Source organism: Oryctolagus cuniculus, chromosome 10, assembly GCF_051225735.1.
Source record: "Oryctolagus cuniculus isolate XC-2025 breed Fujian yellow rabbit chromosome 10, ASM5122573v1, whole genome shotgun sequence".
NCBI lineage: Eukaryota > Metazoa > Chordata > Mammalia > Lagomorpha > Leporidae > Oryctolagus > Oryctolagus cuniculus.
The window spans coordinates 105,085,881-105,102,995 of NC_142876.1; the positions used below are offsets into that span (position 1 = coordinate 105,085,881).

Below are 17,115 nucleotides of genomic sequence, written 5' to 3' on the forward strand. Positions count from 1 at the left end.
GTGTCCTGTGTGCTGTGGCCGTGGGCGTGTGGTCCCACCCTGGCAGGCTGCAGCTCCTCCAGGGTGGGAGCAGACACAGCACCGCCCTGGCTGACTCCTGCCCCCCACCCCAGGGTCCTCATCTCCAGAGGGGCGGCCTCGGCCTCTGCCAGCACCCGCACGTGTGTGCAGGAAACTGCTCAGCGCAGGGCACGCCTGGGCCCGAGGCGTCCATGACCAGGAGGTGGGGAGACCAGCACCCTGGGCTCAGTGCTCTGAGGGCTCCGGGGACTCCCACTAGAGGAACCAGGTGATGTCAGCTCCCAGAATCAGTCTCCTGGACAGCGTGTGGGTCCTGCCTTGGAGACCCGTGTGGAGTGTGCCTCGTCCTCACTGCCTCAGGCACAGGACCTCCTGTGCCGGAGGCCCCTGGCCCATTTCCCATGGGCGCAGAAGGAGGTGAGCACATCTGCTCCTCTCTGAGACTAAGACGTCCGGGTCCGTCCCTCCTGAGTGCCCCTGACCTTCGAGTCGGGCCCTTCAGTCCTTGGAGCCTCAACGTGCCCCCCTGGGAGATGGGTGTCTCTGAGGGCCACAATGGCCCCATGAGTCTTGCACACAGGGTCCTGCATGGTGCTTACGGGCGGTGAGCACGTGAGAGAGAGGTCCCCTCTGTGGCTGCCGGGCTCGAAGGTCCCTGCCGTGAGCTGTAGACCAGGCCAGCAGCCGGGGCTGTGCTGAGGCCTGGCAGGGACACTGGCATCACTACAGCTCTGTGCTGCCAGCACTGCCTTCCCATGTCTGTCCTCAGGGGCCGAGCCCCAGGGTGGGCATCTGCTCTGGCTTGGACGAGGCTCCTGCCACCTCCATGATGGTCTGTGGGTTTCGTCAGCATTCAAAGTGCCCTGAGGTGTCACAGGGACAGGAACCAGGGACCAGGCCATAGCGTGACAGGGCCATGTTCTCCCCTTGTCAGCTTGTCCCTGCCCCAGCCCTCTGACCTCTCTAATCCAAGAGGCCCCTGGGGCGACCAAAGCATCTACACGGCAGATGCTGCGGCAGAGCTATGTCTCTGGTGAGCCCGGTCTCCCCATTCCATGGGAAGACAGACTCCAAGTCTTCCAGCTTCAGAATCCTTGCCCCTGTGGTCTCCAGGAGTAGAGTGTCCTTCGTCCTCGCTGCCAAGCACAGGACCCCGTGGCTTCTCTGGCTGACCCCAGGTCACCACCATCATCCACAGGAAGATGGACTCCGAGACGCCCAGCTCAGAATCCTCGCTCTTCCAGAAGAGGTGTTGAATGTCCCTTGTCCTCGCTGCCCCAAGGACAGGACCCCGTGGCTGCTCCATCTCTGGGGTGCAGCTGCTGCCTGGGAAGAACCTCGTTGCCTCTGTTGGTGCCCATGGATTGCCCTGCACTACTGCCTCTGTGCCTGCAACGAACAGATTTATGAGTTAGACAGAAATCAATTACATCCATAAATAGTGGCTGGAGAAACATGAAGGCCTCAGTGTGGGTTCGGGCACCTGTGCTCACACACGGGGAGCGGGGCGCTGGGAGCCTGGAGAAGGCAGCTTGGAGCAGCGCCCGGGGCCTGGGCTAAGTCCCAGCTCCAGTGCCTGCGGCTGCCACTGCCTTGGTTTCCCACCCCCTGGGGCTCTGTTTCTGGCTCTGTCCAGGGGGTGTGAGTGAAAGGAGCACCTGCCTCCAAGGAAGCACCCGGAACAGCATCAGACTCCCCTGGCTGCTGGGTAGGGCTGGTCCTTAGAGGCCTTGATGTCTCAGTGGGGTTCTGGGAGCTGTCAGCCTCTGTGGGTCCTGGGCCGTGTGGGAGCTGGCTCCTTCCTGTGACCTGTGACCCCCACTGGCCTTTCCTTTGTCCTTGCCCCTTGTCCTTGCCTCTCTGTCCCTCCCCATTGGGAGCCCCCGAGCTTGATTTGGGGCTCTCTCTCCCTTCTTTGTCCTCTGTTCCTATCCAGTCCAGGTGTCCGCTGTTCCTCCCCTGACCTGGGAGCCCTGGTATCAGAGCCCTGGGTGTCAGCATCCGGGAGCTGATGCCAGGACCTGGCTCAGGGCTCAGGTTCAGAGATAACTCTTTCCCGGGGCTGAAGGAGCTCCTTAGGCAAGTCCATGGAGTGGAGTCCATGTGAGGACAGCATTATCACAGAGAAATGGTCATGAGTCAGGCAGCTCCCAGAACTGGAGCAGGTGCTGAGGACCCCACTCCATGACAGGTGCCACAGCATTGCTGGACAGCAGGAAGTGAGGTGGGGAGATCAGCACCAGGGCTCCAGTTCAGTCCCACACCTGCCAGTTGGTCACCTCTTACTATTTAATTGCTCACAGCCTAATTAGTGAGCTGGATACAGGGCCTTGTGCCTCAGCCACAGCACAGTGCCTGGATGAAGCCATCTGAGTTGGGTCTTGGGCCCAGTGCATGTCCCTTATCCAGTCCGTTGCCTTCCATGAATTTTATTTAACATCTGGTAAGGCTTCCCGTGACGTTGTCTTCTGTCTAGAGGTAGAAAGAGGTGGCTGGGTGATGTTTAATTGAATTCTGAAATCGGAATACAAAGCCTTGTTTTAGAAACTTGGTTCTGCGACTCTGGTTGACCCTGGCCGGTGTACTGGGACGGTTGTTCTGGGCATCACCAATGACTGGATCTGGGGAGGCAGGGGGAGCCGGGCCCGGGGTGGAGCCTCAGAGCACCTGCAGGTGCTGAGCCCCCCTCTCCTGCCCCTGGATGGGAAAGACTGAGCGACCCGGGGTGTCTGAATTTCTGTGGAGCCCAGATGAGCATGTCCAGAACCCGTGGGGATCCACCCTCGCCGTGGGCAGCACCACCCAGCCCACCAGAACTCGGAGAGAACAGGGCCGCAGGGCAGGGGCAGCTCGGGGCTCTCATGGAGCCTGCGCGTCTCAGTGCTCCCCCTCAGGGCTCAGAGCCCCCGGTGCTGTGGCTTTTCCACTCTGGAACTCGCACCCGTGACCTGGGACTCCCGGCTGCAGCCCGAGACCGAGAAGAACCCGGCGGCTGCTGGGTCCTGGTCCTGGGTCCTGCGGACTCGGTGTGCACCTGCTCCCAGCTCTCCTGGTTTCCTACTTGGCAGAAGGCTGCCCCTGGAATTTTCAGCCACCATCAGAGGTGAGCCCCTTCCTCTGACAGACCCCCTCCCCTGCACCCCTCCTTTGCACCCTCTCTTTGGCTCCCGGGAACTGTGGCATGACGATTCTGAATCCTCTGGGGACATTGCTGGATGCAGAGGTGGGGGAGAGGTGGGGTCTGGGATTTCTGGGTTCTGGAGGCTTCCATGTGGGGCAGGGGACAAGGACCTCTGTCAGGCGTCCTCAGAGCCTCTGCGGATCCCTGCTGTGGACTGTGAGAACCAAGAGGGCCCGCGTGGCTGGGTGGTGGGGCTCTGGGGGCTGCCCCTGACACAGGCGTGCTCTGACCAGCTGCACACTGAAGGGGCTGTGGCGGCGGGTGGCTCCTCGAACACCCCTCCGGGATTAGAACCACCTGCTGGCTGGAAGCCCCAGAGTCCTGGGCATCTCCCCTTGAGGATCCAGGTGTTAAATATCAGGAATGTGTTCCACTGACTCGCAGAGGTCCCAGGAAACTTTGAACCTGGGCCCTGGGTAGTGTACGGGTTATGTGGGGTGTGGTTTTGGGCACAGGGAAGAGCAGACTGGGGCTGTGGGCGTCCTCTTGGGGCAGGGGCAGCAGGACCCCTGATTAGGCCCCAGTTTTGTTTCTCCTTGGTCAAGCCCAGTCCCCTCTTACACCCACGTGGACTGCGGGGATCTCAGGAGAACGGGTGCTGCCGGGGCCTCGAGGTCCATGCGCAGCCCAAGGGAAGGCCTGAGCTCTGGGCTGCGCTGGTGGCCCGGGTGCTGTGACTCCTTCGCCCAGTTCTGGCAGGAGGGGCCAGGGCCACGGGCAGCAGAGATGGAGTGAGGTTATGGCTGCGAAGCTCCCAGCAGTGGATGAGCCCATAGGGGAGTCCTCAGGGCAGACAGAGGCTGTGCTGGGGTCTCCCCCGAGATCCGGGACACCAGGTCCTGCAGGAGCCCCCCCTGCAGCCTCTGTAGGAAAGGTTTCCCCACCAGGTTGCACACCGGTAGGCTGTGGGATGGCCCAGGTCAGTCACGTTTGCTGGGGCTCCTGCCGTGCACAGTTTGTGGTGCTAACACGGGGACCTTCTCTGTCTCCCTCTCTCTGTCCTTCTCCATCTGCCTTCGAATAAATAAAGAAATCCCTTTAAAACTAAAAGTGGAGCAGCTGGGACCTGAACAGACACTCGTTCGGGACGCAGGCCCCGTGAGCCGTGGCTTTACAGCTCTGTCACAGCACCGCTGACTTGAGTGACAGAACATTTGATGTAGCGTCGCGATGCCAGTGACGCTGCACCATGGTTTGAGAGCGATTATTCAGGGGGTGAAGAGAAAGGAGTGGATACACTGAGTCTGCAAAAGGCAAAATTATGGAAGATGCTAAGACTAGAAATGAAAAGGTTTTGAAATATCGTACAGGGTTTAATTTCAAAACAGTAATATCTCTATCTTCAACCTAAGGAAGAATTTCTCTTTTTTTTTTAAAGTGGAAAGGCGCCTGTGTAAACCAGCAGAGGGCAGCACCTGCTGCAGTTTCCTGCTCTGACATCAGAAGGCACCATTGTGATGTCATGCCCGCTGCCTGCACAAAGCCTTGGCTGGGCCTGGGTTCTGTCATTTGCCCAGGAAGCGCTGTCCCGGGGACCTGGGGCTGGGAACAGCTGCCTGTTTGTTTTCTTGTTTTGTTTTTATTCTTCAAGCTGCTGTTGTTTTGGTCCAATTTGTTTTTTCTTTTGATTATTTTGTTCTTTTTTTCCATTTTATTTATTATGATTTCCTCCAGTATTCGTATTCTTTTTCCCTTTCTTATTGATTTTCCTTAGATATTTCATTTCTGTTTGGATTTTTTCTTCACTTTTTTCCTTGGCTTTCCTCTTTTTGTGGTTGTTCTTTATATTTTCTCCCATTATTTGGTTTACCTTTGTTCACTTTGAGTTTTTTTCTCATTTTTATTCCCTTTTTTTTAATAAGACTGTGAGTCTGCTTGGATTTTTATTACAGTGAAGTTTTATGAATTTTTTTCTTTATGATTTATTCCTTTTTTGTGTTTTCTCACTTTTAACTGTTTCGATAGGGTCGGTCTCAGTTGTGAGTCTAGTTGAGTTCATTTAGTTCCTGTTTTCTGTTGGTGATGTGAGCTGACTTTGTCCATTTTGTGTTCTGATTTCTGTTCATTTGATTTCTGTTTGTTTCATGTTCGTTTGTGCTCAAGGAGTCAGAGCCGTGAGAGCTGATCTGTGTCAGCTGCTGGCTCGGGGTCTCCCAGACGTCAGCCCTGCTGACCCTTCCTGGGGGAGCCCTGGAGAGGGAGAGGAATCCGGAGGAAGAATCAGATCCTGCGGCTCCCGTTTGGTCAAATTTGCTTTTTCTTTTTCCATTTTGATTACTTTGTCCTTTTTCTATTTTACTTTGTTTCCTGCCACCATTCATGTTCATTTTGTGTTTTCTCATTTTAACATTTTCTTCAAAAGAACAGTCTCCGTTGTTGGTGTGTAGTGGTTACAGTTCATGTTTTCTGTTGGTAACGGGAGCAGAGTGAGTTTGTTCATTTTTGTGTTCTGATTTCTGTTCATTTGATTTCTGTTGTTGCATTTTCATTTGTGCACCACTCGTCTCCCTTCCTGGGAGCCCCGGGAGAGGGAGAAGAATCCCGAGGCCAGAATCGCATCCTGGATGGGGACTTCCTGGGGCGGGGACCGATTGCCAGTCCCCCAAGCCCTCTGTGTGCCCAGTGGCTCCCGCGTCCCTCAGCAGAGCGGGGCAGGAGGTGTCCATGGCGGCTCCTGGACCAAGGTGAGAAGGCTGTCAGGTGGGACAGGTGCTGTCTGCACGGGGGCGGGAGAAAGGGTTGTTACTGCGAGGTTCTGCCTGCAGGGGACTCAGTTGGGGTCTCCCATGTTTGCCGGGGAGGGGTGGTGGAAGTGCGTTCTCCTCTCTCCCCTGCACAGGTAACTACTGCCCAGTCCGGGTGGCTCTACAAGGTTTAGGATCCAAAGAAGCCCCGGAAACCTGATCTGTACCAGCAAGAAGACTTCCTGTGGAAGGACCTCTTGGTGGTAAGGGACTCACCCACAGCGGGTGGGGTCACCCCAGACAGCCAGGGTGTCCATTGGCTTTGCATCTGTGTGCAGGAATGGAGCAGGTGCATAGGGGAGAGGGGAGGACTCACACTGATGCCCATGGCCCTCCTTGGTCAGGGGAGAGTGCAGAGGGGCTGTGGGATCACCCCTGCAGGTTCTGGAGGCTCCAGCAGCATGAGCCATCCCGCGTGGGCTGGCTGTGTGCAGCTCTGTACCAGGGTCTAAGGAGGGGGGAGGCCGCGGCAGCTCCTGACAGGCCCCAGGCTGCAGCAGCCGGGGGTCCCTCTCCTGAGACGTGGAGCCGAGGTCTCGGCACTGCTCGTCCTTGCCCTCTGCCCCAGCCCTGGGCCAGGCAGTGTGGCCGAGTGCCTAGGAGCATCCTCACCGCCATCCCATCCTCAGGACAGACAGACTGCCCCGGGGTCTCCATGGGAGATGCAGCAGCTCCCACCTGGACAAGGGAGCGCAGACGCTGGGCAGGTGGAGGTGGGGCTGCCAGGTGCAGGGAGACCGTGTCCTGGGCATTTCTGTCCTTCCTGCAGGCCATGGCTCCTGTGCCGGAGGCCCGTGGCCCATTTCTCAAGGGCGGGGAGTGAGGGGAGCGCATCTGTTCCTCTGAGACTCAGACATCCGGGTCCCGTCCCTCCTGAGAGCCCCTGACCTTCCAGTGGGGCCCTTCAGTCCTTGGAGCCTCAACGTGCCCCCCTGGGAGATGGGTGTCTCTGAGGGCCACAGTGGCCTCATGAGTCTTGCACACAAGGCCCTGCAGGTGTGCGACGGGCTGTGAGCACATGAGAGAGGGGACCCCTCTGTCTGCCTGGCTCGGTGTTCCCTGCCGTGAGCTGTAGACCAGGCCAGCAGCCAGGGCTGTGCTGGGCCATGGCAGGGGCGCTGGCATCCCTACAGCTCTGTTCTGCCAGCACTGCCTCCCCGTGTCTGTCCTCGGGGGGCTGAGCCCCAGGGTGGGCATCTCCTCTGGCTTGGATGAGGCACCTGCCACCTCCCTGCTGGTCTGTGGCCTTGTCACTAGTCAAAGTGCCCTGGGGTGTCACAAGGACAGGAACCAGGGACCAGGCCATGGCATGACAGGGCCATGTTCTCCCCTTGTCAGCTTGTCCCTGCCCCAGCCCTCTGACCTCTCAAATCCAAGAGGGCCCTGGGGCGACCAAAGGGTCTACCCGGCAGATGCTGCAGCAGAGCTATGTCTCTGGTTACCCAGGTCTCCCCATCATCCACGGGAAGACGGACTCCAAGACTTCCAGCTTCAGAATCCTTGCCTCTGAGGTCTGCAGGAGTAGAGTGTCCTTCTTTCTCGCTGCACCAAGGACAGGACCCTGAGCTTCTCTCCCTGCCCACAGGTCACCACCATCGTCCTCTGGAAGATGGACTCCGAGACGCCCAGCTCAGTATCATCGCTCTTCCAGAAGAGGTGTTGAATGTCCCTTGTCCTCGCTGCCCCAAGGACAGGACCTTGTGGATTCTCTGCTGCCCCCAAGTTACCACGATCGCCCACTGGAAAATGGACCTGAGAATCCCATTTTCAGAATCCTCGCCCTTCCTGAACAGGTGTTGAATGTCCCTCGTCCTCGCTGCCCCAAGGACAGGACTCTGTGGCTCCTCTGTCCCCGGGGAGCAGCTGCTGCCTGGGAAGAACCTCGTTGCCTCTGTTGGTGCCCAGGGATTGCCCTGCACTACTGCCTCTGTGCCTGCATGTTAACTGTTTAAATAGGAGTTTAAGAGAAATCCATTAGGTCATAAATTTGTGGATGGAGAAACATGAAGGACTTAGTGTTGATTCGGGCACCTGTGCTCACACACCGGGGAGCGGAGCGCTGGGAGCCTGAAGGAGGCAGCTTGGAGCCGCGCCCGGGGCCTGGGCTGAGTCCTGGCTCCAGTGCCCGCGGCTGCCACTGCCTTGGTTTCCCACCCCCGGGGCTCTGTTTCTGGCTCTGTCCAGGGGGTGTGAGTGACAGGAGCACCTGCCTCCAAGGAAGCCCCCGGAACAGCACCAGACTCCCCTGGCTGCTGGGTAGGGCTGGGTCCTTAGGCCTTGATGTCTGGCGGGGTTCTGGGAGATGTCAGCCGTCTGTGGGTCCTGGGCTGTGGGGGAGCTGGCTCCTTCCTGTGACCCCCACTGGCCTTTCCTTTGTCCTTGCCCCTTGTCCTTGCCTCTCTGTCCCCCCCCCCTTGTTGGAGGCCCTGAACCTGATTTGAGGCTCTCTCTCCCCTTCTTTGTCCTCTCTTCCTATCCAGTCCAGGTGGCCTCTGTTCCTCCCCTGACCTGGGAGCCCTGGGGGTCAGAGTCCTGGGCGTCAGCATCCAAGAGCAGATGCCAGGACCTGGCTCAGGGCTCAGGTTCAGAGACAACTCTTTCCTGTGACTAAAGGAAGCTTCTTAGGCCAGGTGCATGGAGTGGAGTCCATGTGAGGACAGCATTATCACAGAGACATGGTCACGAGTCAGGCAGCTCCCAGAACTGGAGCAGGTGCTGAGGACCCCTCTCCATGACAGGTGCGACAGCTTTGCTGGACAACAGGAAGTGAGGTGGGGAGATCAGCACCAGGGCTCCAGTTCAGTCCCCACACCTGCCAGTCGGGCACCTCTTAACTAGTTAATTGCTCACTACCTGATTAATGAACTGCCTCTGGGTCTTGTGCCGCAGCCCCAGCCCCGTGGGCCTGATGAATCTGTTTGGGTAGGGGGTGTGGGCCCAGTGCTGGTGCCTGGTCCAAGTCCATGATTCCCATGAATTTTCTTTAACACCTGGTAAGGCTTCCCTGATGTCATGTTTTCATCCCTAGGTGAAGCGCAGGTAGGCTAGGTGACGTTTCATGAAGTTAGGAACGTTCGAGCGAAGGGCCTTGTTAGCATCTGAGTTCCAAGACTCTGTTCACCTTGGCTGTTGCCCCGGTCCGGTGTCTCCAGAAACCAGATAGGGGAGGCCCTGAGAGCTGGGTGCAGGGTGGAGCCTCTGGGTGTCCTAGGTGCTGGGCCCTCCCTTCTGCTGCCCCCAGACGGGAAGATTGGGTGACTGGATGCGGCTTTAGGAGTGTGTGGATCCTAGATGGGAGTCTGAGCAGGCACGGGCTCCACTTCCGAGTGGGCAGCACCATCATCACTGGGGACCTCGGAGACAGGAGGGCGGCAGAGGAAGGGCGAGCTGGGCTCTCTCTGGGCCTGCGGTCTTAGCTCTCCCAGCTCAGGGTCAGAACCCAGGTCCTGTGGCTTTCTGATCTGGAGCTCGAACCCGTGGACCCTGGGCTCACAGTGCATCCTGAGTCTGAGAAGGACACCAGGGGGTCAGGAGCCTGCGGGCTGGGTCTGTGCCTGGCCCCCAGCGCTCCTGGTTCCCCGGCTTGCAGACAGAGCGCACTGGGACTACACAGTGCCATCACCAGGTGAGCCCCTCCCCTGCCTGGCTCTCTGTGCTGTGGTCTGGCTCCCTGCAGAGGGTGGTGGGATGGATTCTGAATCCTCTGGGGACCTTGCTGGGTGCACTGCTGCGGGAGAGGTCGGCATGGGAGTTCTGCGGTTCAGGAAGCTTCCGGTGGTGCCCAGGACAAGGCTCTCTGTCTGGCGTCCTCAGAGTGCCCTGGGGATCCCTGCAGTGGGACGTGCAGACCCAGAGGGCGCCTGGAGCGGGGTGGATGGGAACACCGGAGCCACCCCTTGCACAGGCGTCCACTGAGCAGCTGCACACCAACGGGGCCGTGGCAGCGGGCGGCTCTTCCCACTCTCGCCTGGGATTAGAACCACCTGCGGGCTGGAAGCCACAGAGGCCCGGGCATCTCCCCAGGGAGACGCAGGTGTTCCGTATCAGGAGAGTTTGTAGTGGTCACCTGGGTCCCAGGAAACGCTGAGCGCGGCCTTGCCTTGGTGTGGGGGATTTTGGGGGTGTGAGTTTGGGCACAGCTGGGAGCAGGCCTGGGGCTGTGGGGGTCCTCCTGGGGCAGGGCGGCAGCACCTCTGATTTACCCCGCAGAACTTGTTTCTGTCTTCCCAAAGCCCAGTCCCACGACTGCACGCTGCACAGAGGGGAAGCCGCAGGGCGCATGCTCCTGACCCAGCGCCCTGGGGAGTCTCTTTCCAGACCTCTTACTGCGCATCCGTGTGTCCAATCAGGAGCTGAGGACGACCGGGGTTAAGAACCAAAGTCAGGGCCAGGCCGCCCTGCTTGGAGTCCTGGTTCTCCTGTCCGTGCCTGGTGTCCTTGGCCGTGCAGCGTCTGTGTGGGGCCGGGATCTGTGACGTGGGCACAGGCTGTGAGGAGGCAGCGTGGGTGTGGGTAACCAGCAGAGCACATGTGGTGCACGTGCGGCCTGGACGGGCTCACTGCAGACACTTGATCCTGGAGGCTGCTCCTCGGGGCCTGGGTCCCTCGGCTGTCACAGTGCCCACAGGAACCGCCCCTTCCTGTCTACCACAGGGTGGTGTCTGAGCATGGACACCCTGATTTGGGCACGGTGCCTCTACTATTCACAACTCCCAGGGGTCTCAGAGCAGGTGTGCACACACCCTGCACACGCAGCCCTGAGAGGGTCTCTGGTGGACACAGCTGGGAGTGGGCGGGTTCATGCAGAGGCCGCGTGTACCTGGCTTGTTAGGAAGGCCGTGCCCCGGCCCCCTGTGCAGCGGCACTGAGGGCTCTCACCCCACAGGCCAGCGGGCAGGATGAGTGCTGTCCCTGCAGACGCTGGGGTGTTGGTGCTGGGGTCGCATTCATGGGCCCCCTCTTCCCTGTAACGTGGAGCGTCCGTGTGGCCAGGCCGTGTGGGTGTCCTGCAGGATGTCGCGTCATGGTCTCTGCCTGTGGCAGTGTCTGCAGCTGTGGATTCTGAGGTCCTGTCACGACAGGCAGGTCCTCATGTGTCACCAACACCAATTCTTTGTGATTGCAAACACTTTTTTAAATACATTTTTTAAAGATTTATTTATTAATTTCAAAGTCAGAGTTATACTGTCTTTCTCTCAATCACCCTTATATCCACTGGTTCCCTCACCAAGTGGCAGCAACGGCTAGAGCTGTGGTGATCTGAGACAGGGAGCCAGGAGCTTCTTCTGAGTCTCCCAGATGGGTGCAGAACTTGGGCCATCTTCTACTGCTTTCCCAGGCCATAGCAGAGAGCTGGATCCAAAGTGGAGCAGGCGGGACTCAAACCAGCACCCAGATGGGATCTGGCCACAGCAGGTGGTAGCTTTACCCACCACGCCTCAGTGCCAGCCCCAAGCACTTCCTTCTTGCCTGTCTTCTCTTTCATATGTCTTATTTACGGGGCCTTCCTTTGAGGTATCTCACGCACTGTGGACGTGACCCTGTGAGGCGTCCCGCACACTGGTTCTAGGTGCACACCTGTCTCTATCGAGCTCACTGTGTGAGAGCTGGGCTCAGGGAGGCTGCAGATGGCGCAGTGACAGAGACACTGGACTCGGATCCCTTTCTTTCTCCCTGGCTTTCCTCTCCCCCACCAGGGTGTCTGCAGACCGAGCCCTGGGAGAGCGGAGGGAGGGTCTGAAGCTGGCCCAGTGAACCTGAGTAGGAAGTGCTAGTGTGGCCGGGGCTGCTCCATCCTGGCTGCGTGGGCACTGCTGGGGAACCAGAGCCCCGGACCCCACAGGGTGGGGGCACAGGTGAGCCTGGCATAGGGAGCCTTGGAGGCTGCCCAAAGTGCACTCCAGGACAGCACTGGACAGAGGGGTCTCTACTATGCAGGGAACTACTGAAGGCTACAAGGTCACTGCTTAAGATGAGCCCCACCCATTCTATACCTTAGCTCAGGTCACAGCCTCTGTCCCCATCCGGGCACAGACACAAGGCAGAGTGACCCAGGGTTGTGGGGGAGGGGCCCAGTGTCCCTGATCTTCAGTGGTTCAGGGCTGTCCCTGGGGATGTCCATCCGCAGGCCCCTCCTCCTCCTGTGTGTGCAGGGAAAGTGAGTTCTGGCATCTGGACGCCCATGTGACAGTCTGCCTGTGTGCCCTTCCCTGACACCAGGGAGGCAGAGCAATTCCCTCCCTTGGGAGAGGGGGGCTCAGGCTCCAGGTCCAGGGGCTGCCGCCCCTCCCCCACTGGCTCCCTGGCTCCCTGTGGAGCTGGGCCTCTGCCTCAGGCTCAGCTTGCATTCACAGCCTCAGCTCCACCCCTGCAGACCTGGGCTGTGGGCATTGGCCCCTCCTTCACAAACAGGGAAACTGAGGCCAAGATGAAGAGCCAGGCCCCTCCCCAATGAACAGTTCCTCCCAGGCCCAGGTGGCTGCTGATTCCTGCCCCACACAGGGAGCAGCTGGGGCAGAGCCGGGGCGTCAGCACCCGGGAGCAGCTGCCAGCCCTGGGCCCAGGGGCTCAGTGTGGAGGAGACAGCTCCACCTGTGACAGAGGAACGTCCTTAGGCCAGTGCATGGAGTGGAGTGTATCTGAGAAGAGCATCATGATACAGAAGTGATTCACGCATCAGAATCAGGTTCTGAGTTCTCTGTTCCCGTGATTTTTTTTAGCACCTGAGAAGGCTTCCCATGGTGTCCTTGTTCTTCCTCCTGGAGGTAGAAAGAGGTGGCTAGTGATGTTTAATTGAATTATCAACGTGCAAATACAAAGCTGTGTTTTAGGATCTAGGTTCTATGACTCCTTGTTGACCCTGGCCACTGCCTTGGGACAGTTGTTCCGTGGGACCCAATGACTGGATCTGGGGAGGCAGGGGGAGCCGGGCCCAGGGTGGAGCCTCAGAACTCGGCAGTTGCTGAGCCCGCCCCTCTCCTGCCCCTGGGGATGGGAAAGAATGAGCACCCGGGGTGTCTGTGAGTTTCTGTGGAGCCCAGATGAGTGTCTCCAGCACCGTGGGGATGCGCCTTCGCCGTGGGCAGCATCACCCAGCCTGCCCAGAACTCGGAGAGAACAGGGCCACAGGGCAGGGAAAGCTTGGGGCTCTCATGGAGCCTGTGTGTCTCAGTGCTCCCCCTCAGGCTCAGAGCCCCCGGTGCTGTGGATTTTCCACTCTGGTACTCGCACCCGTGACCTGAGACGACCAGCTGCAGCCTTAAGCCAAGAACCCTGGCGACTCCTTGTGCAGGGTCCTGCGGACTTGGTCTGTGTCCGCTCCAAGCTCTCCTGGGTTCTTATGGGCAGATGGCCACCCCTGGGACTTGGCAGCCCCCATTACAGGTGAGCCCCTCCCCCTGACAGACCCCTTCACCTGCACCGCCTCTTGCGCCATGTGTTTGGCTCCCAGGGAACTGTGGCTGGACCGGATTCTGAATCCTCTGGGGAACATTGCTGGGTGGAGAGGTGGGGAGAGACGGGGTTGGGGTTTCTGTGGTTCTGGAAGCTCCCAGGTGGGTGGGGGTCAAGGACCTCAGTCAGGCGTCCTCAGAGCCTCTGTGGATCCCTGCTCTGGACAGTGAGAACCAAGAGGGCCCATGTGTCTGGGTGGACGGAGACCTGGGAGCTGCCCCTTGCACAGGGGTCCACTGACCAGCTGCAACTAATGGGGTGTGGTAGCGGGCGGCTCCTCCCACCATCGCCCTGGAATTAGAACCAGCTGTGAGCTGGAAGGATCAGTCGGGGCATCTCCCTGGGGAGATTCAGGTGTTAAGCACTAGGAATATTGTATATTGAGTCACCTGGGTCCCAGGACAGGTTGCGTCTGGGTCTTGCGGTGGTGTGGGTATTTCATGAGTTGTGAGCATGGGCATTGCTAGGAGCAGGCGGAGGGTGAGGGTGTTCTCTTGGGGCAGGGCAGCAGGACACTGATTAGGCCCCAGTTAGGTTCTGCCTCGTCAAATTCCAGTCCCCTCTGACACCCACACGTGGACGGGAGGTCTCAGGAGAACGGGTGCCTTCTGGGTCTGCAAGGTGCAGGGCCACCCTGAGGGCAGGACCAGGAGTGCGCTCTGGGCTGAGCTGGTGGCCCTGGTGCTTGTGCCTCCTGTGCCCAGGGCTGGCAGGAGGGGCCAGGGCCACGGGCAGTGGAGAGAGGGGGGTGGACAGGTCTTCTGTGTGTCCTGTGTGCTGTGGCCGTGGGTGTGTGGTCCCGCCTGGTAGGCTGCAGCTCCTCCAGGGTGGGAGCACACAGCACCGCCCTGGCTGACTCCTGCCCCCCACCCCAGGGTCCTCATCTCCAGAGGGGCGGCCTCGGCCTCTGCCAGCACCCGCACGTGTGTGCAGGAAACTGCTCAGCGCAGGGCACGCCTGGGCCCGAGGCGTCCATGACAGGAGGTGGGGAGCCCAGCACCCTGGGGCTCAGTACTCTGAGGGCTCCGGGGACTCCCACTGGAGGAACCAGGTGATGTCAGCTCCCGGAGTCTATTGCCTGGACGGCGTGTGGGTGCTGCCTTGGATACCCATGTGGAGTGTGCCTCGTCCTCACTGCCCCAGGCACAGGACCCCAGTGGCTTTTCCATCCCCCGGGGAGCAGCTGCTGCCTGGGAAGAACTTGTAGCCCTGGGTGGGTGCTCACGGATGTCCCTGCACTACCGCCGCTGCTGCCTGCGAAGTGCCTGGTTTGTAATTTATGACAGATGTCATGTTGAGAAATGTGCATGGAAAATCATCAGGACTCAGTGACCATAATGGGCACCTGTGGCCACACACGGGGAGCAGAGCACTGGAGCCTGGACAGCCAGCTTGGAGCGGCGCCTGGGGCCTGGGCTGAGTCCCGGCTCCAGTGCCCGCTGCTGCCACTGTTTGGTTTCCCACCCCTTGAGTCTCTGTCTCTGGCTCTGTTAAGGTTGCATGAGCAATAGGAGCCCCTGCCGTATAGGGTGGCCCCCCCACCCCGGGAGGCACCCAGAATAGTTCCCAACTCTCCTGAGCTCCTGAGTGGTGCTGGGTCCTTAGGGGCCATGGGCAGCCTGGGCGGGGTTCTGGGAGCTGTCAGCCTCTGTGGGTCCTGGGCTATGGGGGAGCTGGCTCCTTCCTGTGACCCCCACTGGCCTTTCCTTTGTCCTTGCCCCTTCTCCTTGCCTCTCTGTCCCTCCCCTGTTGGAGGCCTCAAGCCTGATTCGGGGCTCTCTCTCCCCTTCTTTGTCCTCAGGGAGAACCAGGAGCAGCCAGGCCAGGAATACCTGCACCTCCCAGAGTTCCCTCTTGTTCTCCTACACAGGGAAGCCCCAGTGCCTACTGTGGCTGTCTTCCCTTGGCTGACCTATCAGCTGTACCCCTGCCCAGGACTCCTGCCTCTCTGGGTGTCCCACATCCAGTATTGACCAGACCCACAGCCCCCACACTGGGAAATGGTGGTGGTCATCCTGCCTCCCAGGCTGGGGCCAGAGTGAGGTTATGGCTGCGAAGCTCCAGCAGGGGACGAGCCCATAGGGGAGTCCTCAGGGCAGACAGAGGCTGTGCTGGGGTCTCCCCCGAGATCCGGGACACCAGGACCTGCAGGAGCCCCCCCCCCCCTTCATGTTGCAGTGGATTCGTTTCTGGGAGGAGGAGCACGGTGGGGGCAAGAGGCACGGAGTCACCACACAGACTCCAGGAGTCGGGTGAAAGCAGGTCTGAGGCAGGCAGTCTGCAGACTCGTTTATTTCAGTTGCTACAACAGCTTATATAGCCAAGGCAGCCAATCCGGTCAAGGGGCGGTCTATGCCCTAACCAATCACAGCCTGTAGCCAGGCAGTTTCTGAAGCCATCCAATCACAGCCTGTTGCCCGCAGCCATCTTGGCCTGGCCTTCTCAGTCCACCACACCTGCAGGCTCTGTAGGAGAGGTTTCCCCACCAGGTTGCACACTGTGGCCTGTGGGATGGGCCAGGTCAGTCATGTTTGCTGTGGGTTTTGTGTACAAAGTTAGTGGTGCTGACATTTCTCTCTCCTCTGTCTCCCTGTCTCTGTCCTCCTCTCCATCTATTTGCCTTCGAATAAGTTATCAAATCCTTTTAAACAAACAGGGAAGTGAGCAGCTGGGACGTGAACAGACACTGGCACGGGATGCAGGCCCGTGAGCCGTGGCTTTACAGCTCCGTCACAGCACCGCTGACTTGAGTGACAGAACATTTGATGTAGCATCGCGATGCCAGTGACGCTGCACCATGGTTTGAGGTGATCATTCAGGCGGTGAAGAGAAAGGAGTGGATACATTGAGTCTGCAAAAGGCAAAATTATGAAAGATGCTAAGACTAGAAATGAAAAGGTTTTGAAATACCCTACAGGGTTTAATTTCTCAAAACACTAATATCTCTCTCTTCAACCTAAGAAAGAATTGTGCAGTCTTTGTCTTACTCAAGTGGAAAGGTTCCTGTGCAAACCAGCAGAGGGCAGCACCGGCTGCGGTTTCCTGCTCTGACATCAGAAGGCGCCATTGTGACGTCATGCCCGCTGCCTGCACAAAGCCTTGGCTGGGCCTGGGTTCTGTCATTTGCCCAGGAAGCGCTGTCCCGGGGACCTGGGGCTGGGAACAGCTGCCTGTGTTTCCCTTGTTTTTTTTTTTTCCTCCTGCTGCTGTTGTTTTAGTCAAATATGTTTTTTCTTTTTCCATTTTGATTATTTTGTTTTCTTACTTATTTTGTTTATTTTTTCCTCCAACATTTATAGTCTCTTGTAGCTTTCTTATTGATTTTCCTAGGATATTTCATTTCCATTTGGATTTCTTGTCACTTTTTCATTGGCTTCCTCTTGTTTGTGGTTGTTCTTTGTATTTTCTCCCATTGTTGGGTTTCTATTTTTTCATTCTGTGTTTTTTTCTCTTTTTTATTCCTTTTTTTAAAATAAGACCAGGAGGCCATCTGCATTACTTGTTATATAGTTCAGGTTCTTGGGATTTTTTTCTTTATGCTTTATTATTGATTTATTTGTGTTTTCTCACTTTTAACGGTTCTGATAGGGTTGGTCTCAGTTGTGAGTCTAGTTGAGTTCATTTAGTTCCTGTTTTCTGTTGGTGATGTGAGCTGACGTTGTCCATTTTGTGTTTTGATTTCTGTTCACTTCATTTCTGTTTATTTCATCTTCGTTT

At 58.1% G+C, this 17,115-nt stretch overlaps 1 protein-coding gene across 29 annotated transcripts in view; it reads left to right on the forward strand.

The window, feature by feature from the left end:
* LOC138843201 (uncharacterized) overlaps positions 1-17,115 on the forward strand; it is a 205,904-nt gene that overhangs the window by 139,066 nt on the left and 49,723 nt on the right. For 18 of the 29 annotated variants that reach the window (XR_016214354.1, XR_016214355.1, XR_016214353.1 and 15 more), the window contains one exon: positions 1,200-3,124. The exons of 1 other annotated variant lie outside the window; for it this stretch is intronic. The gene's annotated coding sequence lies outside the window, so the exon portion shown is untranslated. 10 more of the 29 variants (XR_016214337.1, XR_016214364.1, XR_016214357.1 and 7 more) reach the window with 7 other exon arrangements.